The sequence below is a fragment of the Pungitius pungitius genome, chromosome 1 (genome assembly GCF_949316345.1).
Source record: "Pungitius pungitius chromosome 1, fPunPun2.1, whole genome shotgun sequence".
Taxonomy (NCBI): Eukaryota; Metazoa; Chordata; class Actinopteri; order Perciformes; family Gasterosteidae; genus Pungitius; species Pungitius pungitius.
In genome coordinates, this window is record NC_084900.1 from 1,061,312 (window position 1) to 1,067,569 (window position 6,258).

Consider the following 6,258-nt stretch of genomic DNA (forward strand, 5'->3'; position numbering starts at 1 on the left):
TACGAACCTCTAACCGCGTCTATGTGTGTGTGTGTGTGTGTGTGTGTGTGTGGTTGGAAGGCACGTCTTGAATGTTCCTCTGGTCGATGGAGTGGGGGGGGGGGGGGGGGGGGCGAGAGGGGAAAGATGTCCACTGCTTTTAGAGCCGCGAAGAGGCACACTAACGCACACCGACACACACTGAAACACACTTGTGTATCGCAGACACACACACACACACACTGACAGGCGCCGTAGCACACAGGGACAACGAGAAGGAAAGGGGTGTGTTCCAAAAGTCAATGAGAGCTGACAAGCCTCCCCACAGGCTTTCAGCAACCCAACCAACCCGACACAGCAGTCTGCTCAGAGAGCGCGCGTGTGTGTGTGTGTCTGTGTTTGTGTGTGTGTGTGTGTGTGCGCGCGGAAAGCGTATCAGAAGAAGAAAGAGAGAGCGGATCATACAGGAGGAGGCGAGAGGAGGAGAACCGTGAGTCAGACAGGAGGAGGACTGACAGTCAAAAGGTAAAATAAAGCGAGGATATTCGGTGGGTTGGAACATTTAAACAAAAAAAAGAAGATGGGGTTGAATACAAAAGATTTAGGACGAAGCGTATTGTGCAATGCTATAAATGATATTTAGTACGTTTTGTTTGGTTGGAATGTGATTTTCAAATGGCCTGAATGTTTAAACACTGACTAATGTCTCCTCCTGTCGTTTCCAGCACTGAGTCCTGCTGATTAAATGTTAAAAGCTCGGATTTCTTTAAAGGCAACGTGGCCCTCGCGTCTCCTCCAGCAGCCCAAAAATACACAGGGCGCAGGTCACATGATCCCCGGCAGCACGCGCTGCATCCCGCTCAAGTGCACGTGCTTTCAGTCAAACATTTATCTGTCTCATCCAGGTGGACAAGGAGGACATGTCTGTCCCACCCGTCCAAATGTGCCACACAGACACGTGGTCCATTTGTTTGTGTAATAAACTGAACGCACACCTGTGAGAACCACCGTCGGGCCGCTTCTATTTCTGTCTTTGTACTGGACACCCCCCCCCCCCCCCCCCCAGTAATGAGGCCAATGCCTGGTCCGTGGGAGTGATGTCCATTATTCATGAGACAGACACTCACAGAGACGCATTCTGTCTCCAGCCCTCGTTTGTTCCCCCGATCTGCCTCGGCCTGTGGCACACACACACACACACACACACACACACACCTGCTAATACACAACATGTTCATCTCCACTAAGACACGGACGATGCGTCTCCGTGACGATCTGACCACGTGACGCTTCAAAATCCCGGGTCCAACTATTCAATAATTTACAGAATTACGTAATGTACAGATAACATGAAGCGTGAATGATTTGGGGGCGGAGTCACCGCGCAGCGTAACCATGGTGAACAATAGTGCTTATTTTAACGTTTTAACTCTTTCATGTTTAAGGTATGATGCGTTCTTCTCTTTAATGTGTGACTCCGTTTCCCTTCAGCTGCCTGTGCAAAGCTCCCCCATCCACACCGGCGCCGGTCCAGCTCCTTCAGGTGAGCCAAAGTGGCTGTTAACACCACCCTCCCCACCCCCCCCCCTCCCCCGACAGTAAGACCCGAGGATAAACCCCCCCCCTCCGAGATTTGCTGCTGTAAAAAGAGATTTTCTTCCCCATTAAATTGATCCATTATTGAGTGTGTGTTCTGTGTGCTTTGGTGTACAGGTGTGTGTGTGTGTGTGTGTGTGTGTGTGTGCAGAGGGAGTTAGTGCATCTCTTCATTCCTCTGCTACCAGCGTAATTAAAATCAGTTGCCTGCTTGAGGTCAAAAGACATTTATTGTAATAAGAGATAAATGCAAGAAACATTTAGCCTGACATGTCATTTGTGGGTGGGGGGGCTCTTAATTGCCCCAAATGAGTCTTTGTGGGTGTCCTTGAAACAGGTTTATTAACCTCTAGAGGCAGGGGAGAGGAAGAAGGGATAAGTCCATGGTACAACTAGAGGAATAAATAGAGTGGTGGTTTTGGGATGCAGGGACATAATGAGATTCATCTTGACGTGTTTCTAATAGAAGCTTGGGGCAGTTGGATGGAGCTACATCAGGTGGTGGATGCTCTGACTCAGCTTAGTGCCCCTGTGTGATCCGTGATGGGATGACCTCAGTGGTATTTGGAACCCGAATGCCTCTTGGGGATGTTGTTTTGTGGGACTTCTGACCTGGGAGGAGGTGGCTTAGCACGGACATAACTACATCTGCCTGAAGTTAGTTCCACTTGTTGAGTCTGAGTGGGTTTGGTCTGACTTGCTGGGCTGTGGACTGGGATCCAGTACGAAGCATCACGTGATATGAAATCACAGTGATCTCACAAACCGCAGCATTGTCTATAACTCGAGATAAAAATGAGTTCTATTAACATCATCAAGCTGACCATCTACGAACATCTATGAACATCTATGAACATCTACAAACATCTATGAACATCTATGAACATCTACAAACATCTATAAATATCTATGAACATCTATGAACATCTATAAATATCTATGAACATGTAAGAACATCTATGAACATCTACAAACATCTATTAACATCTATGAACATCTACGAACATCTATGAACATCTACGAACATCTACGCACATCTACGCACATCTACGAACATCTACGAACATCTATGCACATCTACGAACATCTATGAACATCTACGAACATCTATGAACATCTATGAACATCTACGAACATCTACGAACATCTATGAACATCTACGAACATCTATGAACATCTACGAACATCTACGAACATCTACGAACATCTATGCACATCTACGAACATCTATGAACATCTACGAACATCTATGAACATCTACGAACATCTATGAACATCTACGAACATCTATGAACATCTATGAACATCTACGAACATCTACGAACATCTATGAACATCTATGAACATCTACGAACATCTACGAACATCTATGAACATCTACGAACATCTATGAACATCTATGAACATCTATGAACATCTATGAACATCTACGAACATCTATGAACAACCTCATTGTGGTTGTTTCACACAGAAAGAAGAGGAAGCCAAAAGTTTTGAGAAACTTGAGTAACGTGATGAGCATAAATGGCTGGAAAGGGAAGAAGAGAGGGAAAGAGCTAAATAAACCGAGTCCTTTCTGGAAGGAGCTGGGCCGAGGCGGGGGGGCCATGGACTGTTTGTGGGATTAATGTTACAGAAGTACGGGTACGACGGGGCAGGAAGCCTCCTGCTGGGAAGCTGATTGGTGCCCCGTAAGTGGCTGCTTCACGCTGTGCCAGCAGTGTACACGGGGGGCTGGTTGGGGGGGGGTCCTTGGCGTGGTCGGGGCACGTCGCAGCCGCAGAGAGCAGCAAATATTCTGAAGGACGCAAAGGGGGGGGGGGGGTTAGGACGGACGAGAGAGAAGGAAGGGAGGTCAGAAGTGAGCATGAGAGGAGACGGGGGGAAGATTGCAAGGGTTCTAGGAAGTGGGAGAGGAAGTTGAAATGGCTGAGGAAGTGGATGAGGGGGTAGGGGGGGGGGGTTAAGGGATCATCATGACTCACCAAGAGATCAGTGCATCACTGCTAGAAACGATGTAACTCGAATTCCACTTGTCCTAAGAGATAGAGGAACATCTCTGCACCATTGATGACATCTCTCTTGACAATAATCATTGTAAACATGGGTTTAGTGTCTCAATCTCCTGTTTTAAGTCTTCCTCCATCCAGCATGATGTTCATTTTGTACATTATGGTCAGCAATGACCAGAGAGCAATCGGTAGAGTCTCATTCACTCATTCATTAACGTAAATAACACTAAACATGAGACAGCCTGTTGCACTACAATCTACAATTAAAACATAGACTGAGATAAACCACCGAGCGTCTAGTGTCAGAGACCGCGTTCTATTGTCAAGCCCTGCACACAGCGTTCTTCATAAAGTAGTTTAGATACTTGTGATCTAAACAAGTCACAGTTTAGTTAAAACATTGCACATCTATAAAAACTATAATAAAGGGTGTCAAAAAGGTGTGTTGAGCAGAGCAGCACGCATGCTAGTAGCTACGTTCACTAGGACAGACGGAGGTGGAGTTGCGACCTGAACCAGGTCTGCATCTCTGCCACGAAGCGCCACTCCCTTCATTCACGTGTCTCTCGCGTTTCTGACCAGGTCGCAGTCAAAGATGTCTTCAGCCACGTCAAGCTACAGATCTGGACCAACTGGGGGGATGAAGACCAGACGTGCCTCTACAACTTCAAGGTCCATGGGTAACATGTATCAGGTTAGGGTGAAAAGGTTAGACCAAACCCGAACCATCCAAGAACAGATAGTGATTTGTGTCATTGAAATGAATAATGATTATATATATTTATATAAACATAAATAGATTCATTCAGTGACATATTTCAGAATGTTCACAAATGTGTTGGGGTTGGTTTACCTTCTCACGTGGGTTTTCTCCGGTCCTCCGGTTTCCCCCCACATACCAAACACGGTTTGGTTTACAATGGGCAGAATGAGATAAGGGCTTTGTGGGTTTTCTCCGGTCCTCCGGTTTCCCCCCACACCCAACAATGTTTGGTTTATCATTGCAAAAGAAAAGAATAAACCTGCTGTTGCTGAGTTTAAGTGACAACGGGTTCCATCCACCTCACAGAGCTTTAGGGGTTCCGATTCCCCCATCTGGAAGCCCACCCCCCCACACTCCGTCCCTTCATGTCTCTCTGTGTCACATGTTCCAAGTATTCTTCTAATCGATTAGTTATTTCCAACCAGAACATGGCCCCCAATCAACGCTCTTATGCTCTTAAGCCCAGCGATTTTTAGACTAATGGATGAATCGATTGGCACGATTGACTTGATTTGAACAAGACTTTTTATTTATTTGATTGTCTTCTGTTATGAAGACGCAGTGTGTGATAGATTCCTCGCTGGACTCCTTCTAACTTCAAAGCAGCTGGAGGACGGCGCCGCTACACCTTTAAACTCAGAGTGGAAGAAAGTGCTCCATTCATATTTAATCAGCTCCCAGAGGCTCGCAGCCGGGTCAGTGTAACTTAATGAGACATCAGGATAGTGGGTGAGAATTAATATGTAATAATCCTGTCACACTTACTGCCATAAAGGCTTTGATCTTTCGGTGGAGTCGCTGGAAAGTGAGAAAACACGGGACGAATACAAACGTATCGAGCCAAAAGCTATTCTCCTCATAGGAGCCCTGGTGGGGGCGGGGGGGATGCAGGAGTCAGCGGCCGATAAACTCTCAGGACACACAGTGGGTTCCTACGACGTCGAAGCAGGTTGTAGTTTACGAGGAACCAGGACCATATGGACAAGGTGGAACTCCCATTTCCTCTGGACCTCGGTGGGTAGGATCAGAGGGAGCAACACATGCTGATGGTTAACATGTGTCAATGACCTTTAGACACGTCCTTTGGCTAAAGGACAGGTGACACCCGTTGCTCAAGAGGACGTTAGCTTTTGAAAAGGCTTCCTCGGAGGTTTGAATCATCAAAGGAGCGACAGCCTTCCAAATAAACAACTCACTCAAATACGTCTATAGTCATTTCAAACTTTGTGGACACCCTGTTCCAATAAAGCTGAGAATAGAAGTGATTCTCCAGAACTGTTTTTATTTTCATCCTTATTTCTGTATCCGATGTCATCTCATTGATATTAATACATTTGGTATGAAGAAGCTATGAGGTACAGCTGTTTCAGTGACAGCTTGTATGTATTTAATAAAGGAGTCTGAGCTTCCTTCCTTCATCTTTCGGCTCGTTCTTTTCTAACGAGCTTTGAGGAGACGTTTCATATTTCATTGAGATAAAACAAGTTTTATTTTTCCAGTCATGATTTCAGTGTTCCAGCAGCAGCCCGAGGCCCACAGCTAGAAGGTGAGGTATCATGGGAAAAAACCAAAGAGAAAAAACAGAATTACCATAGTTTTGACTTTTTTTTCCGTTTGTTTTCATATGAAAAGAGAGATGAAAGGACCCAAAGGACCACAGAGAGCAGACTTCTTGATCATTATGATGATATTATTTGAAGGGCGTTTGTGTATGAGTGATTTAATCCTAGGCTTTTTCATCCACATAATCAGCTGATCGCTGTCATTGTGATGTCTGGCTTTTGTCCCTCTTTGAATAAATGCATATGAATAAGAGCTGTAGTCTTTGAACTCAAGCCTCCACCAATTATCATCATGAGGATAACTGAAGTCGTTGGTATCCACCTGCGGAACTTAAACAGTGATGCC

At 45.7% G+C, this 6,258-nt stretch overlaps 1 long non-coding RNA gene across 1 annotated transcript; it reads left to right on the forward strand.

Moving 5' to 3' along the window:
• The first annotated feature begins 338 nt into the window (after positions 1-338).
• LOC134103986 (uncharacterized) lies at positions 339-4,225 on the forward strand. Its single transcript, XR_009941584.1, has 3 exons — positions 339-504; positions 1,471-1,522; positions 4,170-4,225. It is a non-coding gene; the product is annotated as an uncharacterized LOC134103986 (long non-coding RNA).
• The last annotated feature ends 2,033 nt before the right edge of the window (positions 4,226-6,258 follow it).